The 17,805-nt window shown below is 41.3% G+C and overlaps 1 protein-coding gene across 4 annotated transcripts in view; it reads left to right on the forward strand.

The window, feature by feature from the left end:
• Positions 1–4,559: 4,559 nt before the first annotated feature.
• Positions 4,560–17,805, forward strand: part of RNF111 (ring finger protein 111) — a 115,224-nt gene continuing 101,978 nt past the window's right edge. For 2 of the 4 annotated variants that reach the window (XM_030814489.1, XM_030814490.1), the window contains exon 1: positions 4,560–4,969. The gene's annotated coding sequence lies outside the window, so the exon portion shown is untranslated. The remainder of the gene's footprint in view (positions 4,970–17,805) is intronic. The other 2 variants (XM_003267041.4, XM_012507563.2) reach the window with 1 other exon arrangement.

The following is a 17,805-nucleotide window of genomic DNA, read 5'->3' on the forward strand; positions in this document are numbered from 1 at the left end:
GGGTTCAAGCAATTTGTCTCCCTCAGCCTCTTGGGTAGCTGAGATTACAGGTGCCCGCTACCATGTCCAGCTAATTTTTGTATTTTTAGTAGAGATGGGGTTTCACTATGTTGGCCAGGCTGGTCTCCAACTCTTGTCCTCAGGTGATCACCCTTTTCTGCCTCCCAAAGTGCTGGGATTACAGAGATGAGCCGCCACACCCAGCACCTATAGAAAATTTTAATGAGAGCTGTGCTACCTCAACTAAATCAGCAGTTATGGAGTCTATAGCATTTTTCTTTGTTTTAAGTTCCAGTGATATCTTCATATGCCAAGAAGAAAATAAAATATTCTGAATCATGAAGTGATCTGATTAGTTCATCTCTGAGATCTTTTTAATTATTTCCAAAGCTTTACATCTGAGGAAATAGTTCACTAAATACTTTCAAGAATTTCCCAAGATCTTCTAACTCTTGCGTTAAATCTTCAAACTTTTCTCCATTTCTTCCAAATAGCTCACGAAGCTGACCACATAATTAGTTACTCTTACTTGCAGACTTTATACAGTTGTGAAGTATGCAACGGATGATGGGCATACCAGTCTTTCCTTCTGACTTTGATAGTTTGTAGAAATTTTCTCATTCCCCTTGATTGCAGGTGACTCACTAATTCAGCCCAGTATTTCCATGTTTAGACCAAACTCCTCAAATTCCTGTCAGGCAGTAGTTAGATACTGCTGGTCCATATGTGCAGACTGATTTGGTAAACATTATTTGGCTGCAGTTTGAGGAAAGCAGAATTTGGTTTGGAGTGCATTTGGAAAAACTTGATCTCTCCACAAGTGAGTAAAATTAATTTTCAGATATTTAAAGTGATTTGATTAAGGATTTCTGGTTTCTTCTGGCAAAATTGAGATTAGAATCCCAATCTTCTTATTCCGTACAGTTCAATAAATGTTTATTGAGTGCTATTTTTCTACTAAAGAGAGAAAGACATTTTCTCTGATTTTAAGTTTTGAGACAGGTATGTATGTAAACAATCATAATACTTAGATGTAAGTATAAAGCTTGAAGAGAGTACTAAAACTGGAGTATGTCCATTTCAAGGGGTGGGGAGAGAGGTAAGGAAATGCTTCATGGAAGAGGGCTTGGAGGAATGGGTAAGAATTTGTTAAGCAGATAAAGCATGGGTGGGAAATGTGGAGAAGGGGGGTGAATTTTGAGACAGAAGGAACTGTGCAAAGGCAGAGATGGAAAAAGAGAGACGTATATCTAGAAGAATATGGAGTTAAGATTGGGTGAGTCTTGAACCTTGTTGGTATTCTGAAGGGTAAGAAACAGTAGAAAAAGAGAGAGGAAAGATAATGGAAATAAAGAGATGCTGAGTTGAAGAAAGTTCCTATGGAGGCAGAGGAAATGAGATCCAAAGCTCACTTGGAAGAATTAGCCTTGGAGAGGAGAAAGGATAGCCTTTCCACTGAAACACGTGAGAGGGAAGAAGTGAGATTGTACTAATGCAATTAGGTTTGTTAGCTTCATGGGGAAAATTGATAGTTATATAGGAAGAATATACATATACATATATATATATATTTATTTATTTATTTATTTATTTATTTTTTCCTGGAGAACTACAAGAAGTTTGAGAAGTCCACCGAGGTCCAGGAAGGGTCAGGGGACAGGATGGAGACTAGGGCTGGTATGATGTGGTACTGAAGAATCTGGATTTTGAAGAGCTTTATTTGTCATGCTAAGGATTTTAACTTGAAGGTGATGGAGGGTCATTGAAAGATTTAAGCAGTTTAATGTCTAATCAGTTTCTGCCGTACTCTAACTGTGGCTTAAGGTTGAGTTTGGGGTGGTGTGGTGACAGTGGTGGAAGAAGAAGCATAGAAATTAGAAAATTGTTATGTGTAATTCAGGTGAGAGCTGCTTCTCACCCCTACAATCTACCATTATTCCTCTAAATACAACTGCGTAACACCTGTCCCTTCAACCTCACTCCTCTTCTGCTCTGGGTTTCGATTTGTTTCCCTTTTGCCATTATGTTAGTGACTATTCTGATTTTTAAAATCTCTTCTAGTCACTCTCCACCCAGCATTTTCCAAAGCTCATATCTTCATAGATGGCCCTACTTCATGTTTCATAAGGAAGTCAAGGTCATTCAATGAAGAAGCCCTCAGTTTGCCCCCTGAAGCTAACATACCTAAAGTGCAGTCTTCTTCCTTCTCACCTGTTTCAGTGGAAAGGCCATCCCTTCTCCCATCCAAGGCTAAATTTCCATCTGAGCTTTAAATCTCATTTTCTCTGGCTCCATAGGTATTTTTCTCCATTGAGCATCCCTTTATTTTCTTTATCTTTCCGCTCCTTTTTTCTACTGACTCTTTTCCTTCAGCATCCCAACAGTGTTCAGGCCCTCACCTTTTTATTTCACCTGGGGTTTCTCAACTGCACTATTAACATTTTGGGCCAAAGAATTCTTTGTTGTGGAGAGGCCAGCATCCCTAGCCTCTATCCTAGTGGACAGATGCCAGTAGCCACGCCCCTCCTCCCTGAGTTGTAACAAACAACAATGTCTCCGGATGTTGCTAAATCATCCCAGCTTCAGAACCACTGATTTAACCCAATATATCCAAAATATTATTTCAACATATAATAAATATTAAAAAGCACTGAGATTTTTCACAGTCTTTTTTTGTATTGTACCTTTGAAATTCGATGTGTATTTTTCACTTAAAGCACTTTTCAATTATTTTTATTTATTTATTTATTTTAGGAAGGGAGATGGAAAAGGAAAAGGGGAGGGGAGAGGGAGAAGAGGAGGGGGGTCTAGCCACATTTTAAGTGCGCAGCAGCCCCATATGGCTGGTGTCTACCTAATTGAAGAGCACAGGTCAAAAGCTTTAGAAAAAAGGTTAGAGCTGGAAATACAGGTTTGAGAAGTCATGAGATAGTAACAGTTAAAATCAAGGAAGAAGATAAGATAGTCCGGGCAAAATTCTATGTTTAAGAGTGAGAAAATAGGAGGATTGAGGAAAATCCTAGTCGAATGCTCTTTTAGTTTCCACAATCTGCTATCCTTGATTATATTGTAATTTTAAAATCATTTGTGTGTGTGTGTGTGTGTGTGTGTGTGTGTGTGTGTGTGTGTGTGTGTGTGTTGTTTTGAGACGGAATCTCACTCTGTCGCCCAGGCTGGAGTGCGGTGGCACAATTTCGGGCTCACTAAAACCTCTGCCTCCCGGGTCCTAGCGATTCTCCTGTCTCAGCCTCCCGAGTAGCTGGGGTTACAGGCGCCCGCCACTACGCCCGGCTAATTTTTCGTATTTTTAGTAGAGACGGCGTTTCACCGTGTTAGCCAGGATGGTCTTCATCTCCTGACCTCATGATCCGCCCGCCTCGGCCTCCAAAAGTGCTGGGATTACAGGCATGAGCCACCGCGCCCGGCCTTTTTTTTTTTTTTTTTTCTTGGAGACGGAGTCTCCCTGTCACCCGGGCTGGGGTGCAATGGCTCGATCGTGGCTCACTGCAACCTCGGCCACCCCGGCTCAAGCGATTCTCCTGCCTCAGCCTGCCGAGTAGCTGGGATTACAGGCGTCTGCCACCACGCCCAGCTGATTTTTGTATTTTTAGTAGAGAAGGAGTTTCACCATGTTGGCCAGGCTGGTCTTGAACTCCTGATCTCAGATAATCCACCGGCCTCGGCCTCCCAAAGTGCTGGGATTACAGGCATGAGCCACCGTGCCTGGCCAAAATCATTTCTTTACTGAATGATACGGAAAATATGAGTGAACAAAAAAAGTATTGAAAAAGATGAGTTGATGGCAAAGGGAGGGAATTAATGTTTAGCGAACACTTAATTGGCAAGTAATGTTCAGAGCATTATATAAACTGTCTCATTTAATCTAACAAGAACCTTTTGAGGTAAATACGTTATCCCAATATACAGAGGAGGAAACTAAGATTTATAAGGATCTCATCAATCAGAGAACTCTTAAGTGGCATCACTGGATTTTTGAAAGGAAGTCTTCCTGATGGACTGTAAAGCTCGTCCTTTCTCTATCCTCCTAATGCATATAATGACGCATTTGTTATCTACTGACTTTTATAAAATAAACAAGGAGGCTTAAGCGATTGTACAGCCCGAGTTCGCAGGAGATATGTGACCACTTTTGATCTGATTCCGGAAGCAAATTCACTTTAACAGTGAGGTGCCGTGATCTTTATGTCATTAGCGCATATGATATGGGTATCATTTGTTGTGAAAGACACTAACCCATGTTTTTGTTTACGTGTATCTGTAAATGTATTAATTCTGTAGTTGGTTAATTTTTAGTTATGAAAAAATGAACCAAGATGTAGTCAAGATTTGGCTTAAATGTTGAACGCATAATCACCAAAGAAAATTAAATAATGAGCTTTGTGACGCCAACAGACTGATAAAACCAGTACAAAGGGGGAGGGCCGGGACCGAGGGGGCGGGACGGTGAGAAACGGGAATCGAGCAAGCGCAGAAACAAACAGATGTTAATGGAGGCGTGAAGGCTACTGCGCTCTCACTTTCCGAACTGTCGTAAAGAGCCCTAGTGTCGTGCTCTCCTCGGTAGGGGAGGAATTGGTTAGGCGGCGGCGGCGGCGAAGCGGCGGCGGCGGCTGTAGGGGAGCAGCGGCAGTGGCGGCGACGGCGAGGAGGTGTTCGGTCTGCGCAGCGTAGAAACGCCCGCAGCTTCAGAGAAGGAGTTCTTGTGGGACCAAATTAGGCATTCTGAACCCACGCCGGCTTAGCTGGGCCGAGTCCAGGCGCTGCCGCACGTACAGTTTTGGTGGCGGTGACAGACACTGCTCTTGACTCTAGGGGCCTATTAGGCCGACGTCTGAGGCGCAGATCGCTGGCTCTCGACGCATTACTCTTTACGCCTTACATTTCTGTCTTCCTTCCTGGGTCAGTGATTCCCGGACCCTGGAAGAGAAGAGGGTGGCTAATGATTAAGGTAAGGGGAACAGGGGGGAGGGGATCCATTGGAGGCCGCGCGTGCGCGCAACGGGGGAGGGGCCGGCCTGGAGGGGAGAAAGAGGAAGGGCTGCGGCCGCGGAAGGCTGGGGTCGGCGACCGGCCGGTTATCTCTGTCTCGGTGGTGACTTAGGGTCTGGGTCTCCGCAGACGATTTGTGTTTGGGCAAGGCATTCGTCTACCGACACACCCACAGCCTACAGTGAGGGACTGTGGGTGAGGGGATTTCTCTCCCGCTTCCGACTCTCCCTAGAGTCTCAGGATGGGGGCTGAGGACCGAGGCGTGGGAGTGCGATTTGACAATGGAGTGATGAAGGTAACCCGGACCCGGGGAGTTGGAGGGCGCTAAGTCAGCCCTGACGGCTAGGGAGTCGCCTGCTGCTGCTGTGATCAAGGAAACGTAGTCCGCGGAGCAGCTGAAATACAGACGCGTCAGATTTTGTATGGAGTTGGCTTGTTGGTCATTTAAAAAGAAGCTGATGTTTTTACTATTGTCCTTCGATAATTCATCAGAGTCAGTGTCAGTGCTATAGTGGGAATATCTACTCAGTGCAGCAGAAATAGATTTGTTACAACAGTTCTTAAATAGGTTATAGTAGATAGATCTTTATAGATGGGTATTTCTCAACCCAAGTGTAAGTTTGATTATTCAGAAAATACCAGGAAGTATAGGGTATTCATTTAATTTGTTCGTGTGTGTAGTGTGGGATGACTCCATTGCATTGTTGTAAGCTTTCCTGTTTCTTGATTTATGTGCGGCATTAATTTAGAATTCTCTTGAATTACCGGTAAGATGCCAGCTGACGTAGACTACGTTTTGTAGGATTTCCTGTGGCTTTTGAATCTGACTTAATCTAAACTTTATTTCATTTGGCATTTTATAATTTTCTTGTTTTAGGGGCCTCTTCAACTAAAAACAACAAACTGGGAAAAACATAAGCTAAGGTTCCATTTCCTTTCCCATTTGTGTGTGTGTGTGTGTGTGTGTGTGTGTGTGTGTGTGATGCTTGTAAATGCTTGAATGTGATTTTGAGATTACCATACACAAGTTCTGTAACGCTGGACTTAGCTTTATTACAGTAAAGATACACCTTTTGATAGTTTGTTACTATATGTATTTTTGTAAAAATCTTCATGTCAGTATAAGCCACATTGTTTCACCCTAGTATGGTTATATTTATGAGGTAAAACAGATGGATAAGAAGGAAGCCCTTTTACTTTTAAAATAATTTTAAATTTATTTTTTTTTAAAGCCTTGATTTATCTTATTTTGGACACTTCCTTGCCATTTAACCTTGGACAAATGACTTTGTCATCTCTCTTCTGCTCATTTGTTTGTGACCAAAGATTCACAATAGTATTCTAAGAATTGGTGAGGGTGTTTCTAAATCTAAATAATATTATAGGAAAAAGTAGGAAGAGTGAGTCTCCTTGTTTATCACGGGTGCTATATCATGTGCAGATCCTTCTGTCATTTTTTAACTTTTGTTTGGTGTCTGTTGGCCACTTGTTTGCTAGTTATTTCACCAGACATAGAACTGGTTTTTAAAGAAAGGTATAAACAAAGTGACTTCATTTTGGTGAAAAATGCATTACAGCAGAGGTTACACCTTAACGAATTTCACTATGGTACTGCATTTCTACAGATGATTGAGAGAGAGCTATTCTGATGTTTAAGAGAACAGCACCTTGCTTGTATAAAGCTAAGGTATAGTCATTTAGCAGATACTCCTAAATAGTTATTTTACTTTAAAATAAAAAATATAAAAGAAACTAATTGAATCAAACCGTTTAGATTTTTAGATGTTTCCTTTTTTTTTTTTTTGTTATAGTTTAAAGAGAGGTTTCTGTATCATGCTTTACTTGAGGCATACTTATGTGCCCTCATTTTGACTTTTTCTCCCCTTTTGGGCCAAGGCTTCAGTAGGAAATAAAAGAGACCATCTGAAAAATGATAGCAGTTAAAATATGTTATAACTTGACATTACCATTCTATGGGTAACATTATCTTATGAAATAATATAGGGCTAGAGACAGGAGATCTAGATTTTAGATCTGTCTTTGCTTGCTATACATTAAATCTCCGAGTTTATTGTTAACCCTCCTTGGGCTTCAGGTCTCTCTGTTTAAATGAGAATTGTAGAATAGATAACTTTGGTTTTCTTTAGGTCCCAAATCTAATGGTTTGTATATCTAGTTAGGTTTTTGGTATTCGTTGTTGTATTTGTCGTAATTGAATCCCCAGAAAGAAATGCTATACAAAAAGCATCAATTCCCTCATGAAATGTGTATGTGTAAAACCTATCATGAAACTGTGGGCCAGGTGTGGTGGCTCACCCCTGTAATCCCAGCACTTTGGGAGGCCAAGGCGGGCGAATCACTTGAGGTGACCAGTCTGGCCAAAATAGTGAAACCCTATCTCTGCTGAAAATACAAAAAAATTAGCCGAGCTTAGTGGTGTGCGCCTGTAGTCCCAGCTGCCTGGGAAGCTGAGGCAGGAGAATGGCTTGAACCTGGGAGGCGGAGGTTGCAGTAAGCAGAGATCGTGCCATTCACTGCACTCCAGCTTGGGCGACAGAGCGAGACTGTTTCTCAAAACAAACACACAAAAAAACTGATTGTTGTTCCACATATTATTGCTATTGTTGTCCCATTGTAGATATTAATTACTGAAGCTTTAATAGCTTTCAGATGGTACTAAAAATGATTTTTTTTTTATTACTCCTGGTAACATTTTAAAAATCATCCTGAATAATTTGTTTTTCTTTCAGAAACCTGTAATTATTGTTCAGTAAAAGTCCACAATTACATTTGAATGTCTTATACCTCTGTTTGTTTCTTTCCTACATCCTACAGATTCTTGGTAACAGCTGGCCCAGGTTTCTACAGGTACTCAATTTATATCATTACATGAGGAGTGAATTACACATGTTTAAAGACAAATACTTAGCTGAGGCTGGGTGCGCTTGCTCACGCCTGTAATCCCAGCACTTTGGGAAGCCGAGGCGGGTGGATCATCAGGTCAGGGGTTCAAGACCAGCCAGACCAACATGGTGAAACCCCGTCTGTACTAAAAAAAAAAAAATACAAAAATTAGCCCGGCATGATGGTGGCATGCACCTGTAATCCCAGCTGCTCAAGAGGCTAAGGCAGAATTGCTTGAACCCGGGAGGTGGAGGTTCTAGTGAGCTGAGATCTGCACTCCAGCCTGGGTGACAGAGCAAGACTCCGTCTCGAAAAAAACAAAACAACAAAAAAGCCTCAAAATACTTAGCTGAGCTTACATTTTAAAGAGCGGTACTGCATTATTATGTAGATACATTTATTGAATGTCTCACGTTCTAGGCACAGTCACTGGTCTTCAGTGAAGGCACTCTGCCTTCATGGAGCTGACATTCTGTTGTGTGTGGGGGAACATAATAAACAGAATGGTTTCAGGTAGTGGTAAGTGCCATGAGGAAGATAGGACCATGTGATAGGGCATGGATGGAAGTGGTTTTACTGTAGATTCAGTGGTTAGGGAGGGCGTTTTTAGAGGTGGTAATTTGACCTGTGACTTCAGTGACTAGAAAAAATCAGCCATAGTGACAATTTGGAGGAAGACTGCTACAGATAGCAGGAACAGCAAATGCATTAGATGAGGTTTGATTCTAGAGAATCTACAAATGTAAATTAATTATTTGGTTTGTGTGTTAAGCTTTTCATATTTGCTGTCAGATGATGTAGACAGATTAAAATTATTTTATGTGTAGTAACCAAATATAATATGTTGGTGTTGTTTAAACCCTGACTCAAACCAATTGTAGAAAATCATTTTTGAAACATTGGGGGAAATCTGAATATGGATGGGTATTAGATGATATCAAGGAGTTATTGTAACTTTGTTAGGGATGATAATGGCATTATGTTTATGTAAGAAAATGCCCACTTTTTATTAGTGATAGAGACTGAGGAATGAGGGAGAAAACTTGCAAATGTCTGGTATTTTATTTTATTTTATTTTGAGATGGAATTTCCCTCTTGTTGCCCAAGCTGGAGTGCAGTGGCGTGATCTCAGCTCACTGAAGCCTCCACCTCCCGGATTCAAGCAATTCTTCTGCCTCAGCCTCCTGAGTAGCTGGGATTACAGGAGCGTGCCACCACGCCTGCTAACTTTTTGTATTTTTAGTAGAAACGGGGTTTCACCATGTTAGCCAGGCTGGTCTTGAACTCCTGATCTCAGGTGATCCGCCCGTCTCGGCCTCCCAAAGGAGGCCGTGAGCCACCGTGCCCAGCAATGTCTGTTATTTTAAACAGATACCAGATAAAAACCAAAAAATGTGGTGGAGGGAGATGAGATAGATGAAGCAGGTCTGGCACAATCTGGATAATTGTTGGGTTGGGGTGATGGGTACATGGGTATTAATAATATTGTTCTCTGCTTTCGTGAGATTTGAAAATGTTCATATTTTAAAATATATTTTTTTGGCTGGGCCCAGTGGCTCATGCCTGTAATCATAGCACTTTGGGAGGCTGAGGAGGGTGGATTGCTTGAGCCCAGGAGTTTGAGACCAGTCTGGGCAACGTGACGAAATTCTATCTGTAACAAAAAAATACAAAAATTAGACAGGCATAATGGCACATGTCTGTAGTCCCAGCTACTCGGGAGGCTGAGGTGAGAGGATGGTTTGAGCCCAGGAGGCAGAGATTGCAATGAGCTGAGATTGTACCACTGCACTCCAGCCTGGGTGACAAAGCCAGACCCTATCTCAAAATAAATAAGTAGATGAAATAAAGTAAAATAATATTTTTTTGAAAACGTTCATTCATGTTTAGGCTGGACATGGTGGTGCACACCTGTAGTAATTCTAGCACTTCGGGAGGCTGAGGCAGGCGGATCACCTGAGGTCAGGAGTTTGAGACCAGCCTGCTCAACATGGCAAAACCCTGTCTCTACTAAAAAATAGAAAAAGTAGCTGGGCATGGTGGTGGGTGCTTGTAATCCCAGCTACTTGGGAGGTTGAGGCAGGAGAATGACTTGAACCCAGGAGGCAGAGGTTGCAGTGAGCCAAGATTGCGCCACTGCACTCCAGTCTGGGTGACAGAGCAAGATTCCATCTCAAGAATAAAAAGCAAATGTTCAATCATAATTAAAAATGTTTTAAAATAATTTCTAAAAGTGGCCAGGTATAGTGGCTCACACCTGTAATCCCAGAACTTTGGGAGGCCGAGGCGAGTGGATCACCTGAGATCAGGAGTTTGAGACCAGCCTGGCCAACATGGTGAAACCTTGTCTCTACTAAAAACACAAAAATAAAAAAAAAATACAACTACAAATACAAAAATTAGCTGGGCGTGGTGGTGGGTGCCTGTAATCCCAGCTACTTGGGAGGCTGAGACAGGAGAATTGCTTGAACCCAGAAGGTGGAGGTTGCAGTGAGCCGAGATTGCACCACTGCACTCCAACCTGGGTGACAGAGTGAGACTCCGTCTCAAAAAAAATTTGTGAAAGTACCATATTTCAGTGTCTCTTCCTTTCCATGCTTCTTTTGATTTTGATAAAAATACAGTATTTTGTTTCTATTTGTAAATGTTCAGTATTTATTCAACAAACAGGAGTGTTGTATTTCAGGCACTGTGCCAGTGCTTGAGTTACAATAAAGGGCAGGCTCTTAACACCTGCCTGAAGGGGCTTATGGCTTGCTGGTAGAAAGGAGAGTTTGGCAGTGTGGATTGTATTAACATAGAAAAGATTTTTGTGTTTTCCTGAGGGCATACAGGATTAGCATCTTAGTTTAGTTTGTATGTGATTGGAGTCTTAAAAAATATTTTTCCTTTTCTACAGAATAGAAAATTTAAGAAATTCTATATATGGCTAGGTGTCAAGTCTGAATCAATGTTGTAGTCATTTCCCTTATATGTACTATAGGGCACTCGAATAAATTACTTATTTTACTATCTTTTGACATCCCAATTTGTTGTTACTTAAATTTTTTTTTTTTTTTTTTGAATGGAGTCTCACTCTGTGGCCCAGGCGGGAGTGCAGTGGCCCCATCTTGGCTCATTGTCACCTCCACCTTCCAGGTTCAAGTGATTTTCCTGACTCACCCTCCCAGGTAGCTGGGATTAGAGGTGCACGCCACCACACTCAGGTTATTTTTTATATTTTTGGTAGAGACGGGGTTTTGCTATGTTGGCCAGGCTGGTCTCGAACTCCTGACCTCAAGTAATCCGCCCACCTTGGCCTCCCAAAGTGCTGGGATTACAGGCGTGAGCCACCATGGCTGGCTACTTAAATTTTTTATTTTGACATAATTTCAAACTTACCGAAAGATTTAAAAAATAGTACTGAGAACTCTTGAATACTTATTATTCAGATTCACCAGTTTTTAATGTTGTCACACTTGCTTTCTTATTTTCTCTCTCTTTTTTTTTTGAGGTGGAGTCTCGCTGTGTTTTCCAGGCTGGAGTGCAGCAGTGTGATCTCGGCTCCCTGTAACCTCCATGTCCCAGGTTGAAGCGATTCTCCTACCTCAGCCTCCTGAGTAGCTGAGATTATAGGTGCCTGCCACCACGCCCAGCTAATTTTTGTATTTTAGTTAGAGATGAGGTTTCACCGTCTTGGCCAGGCTGGTCTCAAACCCCTGACTTGAAGTTATCAGCCTACTTCGGCCTCCCAAAGTGCTGGGGTGAGCCATTGTGCCTGGCCCCTTATTCTCTCTTGAACCATTTAAAAGTAAATTGCTTACATTATGCCCATTACATTACATTATGCCCATCTGTTTCTAAATATTCACTGTGTATTTTATTCTTTTACATTATCACCACACCAGTTACAAAATTCAGGAAATTTGACTTTGATAATATTAATCTACAGCTCATTTTCCAGTTTCGTCAAATTGTCCCAGTAATAGCATTTATCCCTTTACAGCATTTTCCTCATAGGACCCAGTTCAGGATCACAAAATGCATTTACTTGTCATATCTCTTTAGTCTCCTGTAATGCGGAACAGTGCACCTAGTAAGTAATCTGTGGGGATAACTTTGAGATAGTGCAGATACTCTGCTCCTCATCAGATCATCCTGTTCTTCATCACTCCCCACATCCCCCAAGGCCCATGTAGCATCCATTGATGTTTCTTGCCTATGCTGTTCTTTACTGATCTTTACTCTGATGGTTGGAAAATGTTTATTTTGTAGCTCATCCATTTTCTTCACTAATGGACATTCTTTTATAAGGAAGAGACATTCTTTTATCTGATTAATACAGAATCATGTGTTTCCTGTTTTATTCAGTGGGTTATAACCCATTATAACCTTTATTTTGATGTTCAAATTGTCCCAGATTTGTCCATTGGGAGCCTTTCCACATGGGCTCTTGTGTCTTTTTAACATACCCTCTTTTTTTTTTTTTTTGACGGAGTCTCACTGTGTCGCCCAGGCTGGAGTACAGTGGTGCGATCATGGCTCACTGCAACCTCTGCCTCCCGGGTTCAAGCAGTTCTCTGCCTCAGCCTCCCAAGTAGCTGGGATTATAGGCGCCTGCCACCATGCCCAGCTAATTTTTGTATTTTTAGTAGAGACGGAGTTTCACCGTCTTGGCCAGGCTGGTCTTGAACTCCTGACCTCGTGACCTCGTGATCCACCTGCCTCAGCCTCCCAAAGTGCTGGGATTATAGGCCTGAGCTGCCGTGCCCCAACCTTTTTTTTTTTTTTTTTTTTTTTTTTTTTTTTTTTTAAAAGTATTTCCTGTCTTTCTGGCACAGCAAGATGTTGCAAGCGCATCTTATTTCTTTCCTTTGTCAGTCTTGGAATGAGCCATTTTCCATGGAACCCTGGTTCCTTTTAGTGAGCAATCCAATTTGCTGTTGTGTTATTTATATACAGGGATAATCTCTTTTTTTCATGCATCAGGACATCGCTAGGAAACTAAATTTAAATTAGATTTTTGATAGTAGGTTTATATTTCTTTGAAGATTTTATGAAATAATCACATAAGATTCAGCAACTTACTGTCATAAAGCAATTTTTTCTTCTTTTTCAAATACGTAATGAGTTATGTTCTGATATGTTCTTAATTATGATCATATGAAATGAAAAGATTGTGTGTGTGTGTTTAGCCACTTAACTGTTTATTAAAAAACTGAAGTTTATACTTTTAACTATTTTTAACTAAGTCATCAGACATTCTAATCTGAAGAAAACTGTTGCTTTTTAAGGAACTTTAAAATGAATTTTAAAAATTGGGCTGGGTGCGGTAGCGCATACCTGTAATCCCAGCACTTTGGGAGGCCGAGGCAGATGGATCCCTTGAGGCCAGGAGTTCAAGATCAGCCTGGCCAACCTGGTGAAACCCTGTCTCAACTGAAAAATGCAAAAAAAAAGTAGCCAAGTGGGGTGGTGCATGCCTGTAATCCCAGCTACTTGGGTGGCTGAGGCAGGAGAATCGCTTAAACCTGGGAGGTGGAGGTTGCAGTGAGCCGAGATCATGCCACTGTACTCCAGCCTGGGCAATAGAGCGAGACTCCATCTCAAGAAAAAAAAAATTAAAAAATTATGAAACAATTTTTGTATGTGATTGAAAACTCATCAGTACTTTTTTTTTTTTTTTTTTTTTTTTTTTTTACCCAGGCAGTTACTGTTACATCTTGGTGTATTGCATAGCCAGTTTCTCACCTGTGTATGGATATTTGCTTTATTTACTTATTCAACCTAACTTAATGTGTGTTTTTTCAAAGTAATATTTTGAATATTTTAAATTTTCAACCAATTAATATCTGTACACGGTTTTAAAAGTCAGTTTCAAAAGACTTACAATGAAAAACAGTGGTTTCCTATGCAACTCTCCTAATCCCCTAATTGTACTGCTTAAACAAAAACATTTTAGCTCTCAAAAATTACTTTTCTAGTCTATGCCTTTATATTTCTAAGTAGTATGCTTATATTTCTCTGTATTTACTTGTGTACTTATATTTCTACTAATATGCTTAATTTCTACTTAGTTTTCATGTCAGTTTAAATGTCTTTTTTTAATTTTTTCAGAGGAAAGTAATATATACAAAGTGTACCAAATTTATAAGGTATAAAGAATGTACAGGGAAAAAAAACAAGGCTCCTTGCCATTCTTATCTTCCTATGACCCAAGTCTTTTCTCTGAAGATGTATCTCTTTCCTTCTATATTGTATATGTACATCCAGTGTAGTGGTTCTCAGAGTGTGGTCTGTTGACTCTTGAGGTAGCTCTTCCAAGTGTTCAGGAGGTCCACCAGGTTGAAACTATTTCAGGATAATACCAAGTTCTCATTTTCTGTGTAACTGATGTGAACACCAGTTGACATTTGCACTGATGGTGCAAAAAACAGTGGTGCATTAAACTAGTGGCCCTGTAGCACAAATCAAGACAGTGGCCAAACTGCATTAATAATCACTATATTCTCCATGACTACACATTTGTGGTTAAAAAAAAAAAATCAGGGCTGGGCATGGTGGCTCACGCCTGTAATCCCAGCACTTTGGGAGGCTGAGGCGGGCACATCACGAGGTCAAGAGATCGAGACCATCCTGGCCAACATGAAACTCCATCTCTACTAAAAATGCAAAATTAGCAGGGCGTGGTGGCACATGCCTGTAATCCCAGCTACTCGGGAGGCTGAGGCAGGAGGATGGCTTGAACCCAGGAGGCAGAGGTTGCAGTGAGCCAAGATTGTGCCACTGCACTCCAGGCTGGTGACAGTGTGAGACTCCATCTCAAAAAAAAACAAAAAACAATAAATTTGTAAATTTATTTTGATTCTTGAGCATATGTGTATGTGTTTTTTTGTTTTTTTGTTTTTTTTGAGGCTGAGTCTCACTCTGTTGCCCAGGCTGGAGTGCAGTGGGCTGATCCTGGCTCACTGTAATCTCTGCCTCCCTGGTTCAAGCAATTCTCCTGCCTCAGGCTCCCGAGTAGCTGGGGTTACAGGCCCGTGCCACCACACCTGGCTAATTTTTGTATTTTTAGGAGAGACGGGGGTTTCACCATGTTGCTCAGGCTGGTCTTGATCTCCTGACCTCGTGATCCACCAGCCTCGGCCTCCCAAAGTGCTGGGATTACAGGTGTGAGCCACTGTGGCTGGCTGAGCACATGTGTTTTTAATATTCCATGTGACAAAATGGGAAGTTTTGTTTTTTTTTAACTTTAAGCTCAGGGGTATAAGTGTAGGTTTGTTACATTAGGTAAACTTGTGTCATAGGGTTTGTTGTACAGATTATTTCACCACCCAGGTATTAAGCCTAGTACCTGTTAGTTAGTTTTCCTTATCCTCTCCCTCCTCCCACCCTCCACCCTCTGAAAGATTCCAGTGAGTGTTCTTCCCCTCAGTGTGTCCGTATGTTCTTGGGAAGGTTGTTACAGGGTCTTCCACTGCATACCAAAGTATGATGGTTATTTTGAGAAAAGAACTTGTTTGATTTAGTTATAAACTGGATTAGCAAACTAGTCACTTTTTTCATGGGACACATTTTTACTTGAAAGAAGCAAACTGTAGTTATGTGAACTTGGATATTTGTACATATTTTCTGAAAAATAAATGAAGTGAGCCTTTCACTTCAAGAAAAACAAATGACAGAATTTATTGCCAAGATAAAATTCAGACTTTCAAGCAAAAATCAGAATTGTGGAAAACTCCTATCAGTCAGTGTAATTTTGGCAGTTTCTCAGGACTTTGCAATGAGATTGGTTGTGTTATTAACAAAAAAAAAAATTTTTTTTTTTACTATTACGTAATGAAATGTGTCATGTTTGAAAGAGGTGCATAACTTGGTGAAACAATATTTTTCAGGTGACCGTGATGTTGCAAAGTCTTGTCTGGGTGAAAGATCTATGTAAAGTGCAGTATCGAGCAGTTGATTTTTCACTGAAATAGTATGAGGTTTCATTAATATGATTTCAGATTCCACATTGCAATTAAGTTCAAACTGCCTTTGTAAAGTTTTGGGGTAGTATTAAAGAGGAGTAACACCCACACTTACCTGAAAAGGTTATTAAAAATACTACTCCCTTTTTCAACTACATGTTTGTGTGAAACTGGATTTTCTTATAATTTAACCAGAACAGCATATCATGATAGATTGAATACAGATGCAATGTGACAATCCAGCTTTCTTCTGTTAAGCCAGTCATTAGAGAGATTTGCAAAAAATGTGTAGTATTACCGCTCTTATTAAAGTTTTGAAAATATTTTAATAAAAGTTACTTATATTAGATATAATGGGTTGGCAGTGGGGTTTTTTTGTTTGTTTCTGAGACGGAGTCACACTGTCACCCAGGCTGGAGTGCAGTGGTGCAATCTCAGTTCACTGCAATCTCCGCCTCCCAGGTTCAAGCGATTCTGCTGCCTCAGCCTCCCGAGTAGCTGGGATTACAGGCATGCACCATCACACCCGGCTAATTTTTGTATTTTTAGTAGAGACAGGGTTTCACTATGTTTCCTAGGCTGGTCTCGAACTCCTGAACTCAGGTGATCCGCCCACCTCAGCCTCCTCAAGTGCTGGGATTACAGGTGTCAGCCACCGTGCCTGGCCTATTACTGCAGTTTTAAAATAATACATTTTAAAGCATTTATGAGTTTTACTTTCTAATAGGGTAAGGGTATTAGTTTGTTCTCACACTGCTATAAATAACTGAGACTGGGTAATTTATAAAGAAAAGGGGTTTAATTGGCTCAAGGTTCCATAGGCTGTATAGGAAGCGTGGCAGCATCTGCTTCTGGGGAGGCCTCTGAGCTTTTACTCATGGTAGAGGGCAAAGCAAGAGTAGGTGTCTTACATGGCAGGAGCAGAAGAGAAGGGGGAAGTGCCACACAATTTTAAACAACCTTATCTCATGAGAACTCCATAATGAGAACAGCACCAAAGGGATGGTGCTGAACCATTGGAAACTGCCCCGATAATCCAGTCACCTCCAAGCAGGCCCCACCTCCAACACTGGGAATTACACTTTGACCTGAGATTTGGGTGAGAACACAGATCCAGACCATATCAATAAGTATCAGTAGATATAACCCACATAATAAAAGCTTTTTCAGATCTTCCAATGATTTTTTTTTCCTTTTTTTAATGAGATAGGGTCTCTCTCTGATACCCAGGCTAGAGTGCAGTGGTGAGATCTTAGTTCACTACGTTCTCTGCCTCCTGGGCTCAGGCAATCCTCTCACTTCAGCCTCCCAAGTAGCTGGGACTACAAGCACATACCAGCACACTTAGCTCATTTTTCTATTTTTAGTTGAGACGGGTGTCACCATGTTGTCCAGGCTGGTCTCAAACTCCTGGGCGCCCGGCCCATTTTTAAGATTATGAAGGACCTCAGGACCGGGCCCAGTGGCTCACATCTGTAATCCCAGCACTTTGGGAGGCGGAGGCAGGCGATCACCTGAGGTCAGGAGTTTGAGACCACCCTGGCCAACATGGGGAAACTCTATCTCTACTAAAAATACAAAACAGCCGGGCATGGTGGCGGGTGCCTATCATCCTAGCTATTCGGGAGGCTGAGGCACAAGAATCGCTTGAACTGGGAGGCAGACGTTTCAGTGAGCCAAGATCACACCACTCCACTCCATCTTGGGTGACAGAGCTGAACTCCGTCTCAAAAAAAAAAGATAACTGCTGCTCCAGAGAATTAACCAAGTTTTGATGGTAGATGAACCCACTATTCTCCTTTCATCCCATCTTTCCGTTATGTCAGAATTTTTGATTATTTTAAACAACAATTCAGCAAATGCCTACTGAATGCCAAATATGTGTTCTAAGCTTTTGGGCACATAGTAGTGATCAAAACGAAATCTCTGCTCTGGTGGGGAA

This window comes from Nomascus leucogenys, chromosome 6 (assembly GCF_006542625.1).
Source record: "Nomascus leucogenys isolate Asia chromosome 6, Asia_NLE_v1, whole genome shotgun sequence".
Classification (NCBI taxonomy): domain Eukaryota; kingdom Metazoa; phylum Chordata; class Mammalia; order Primates; family Hylobatidae; genus Nomascus; species Nomascus leucogenys.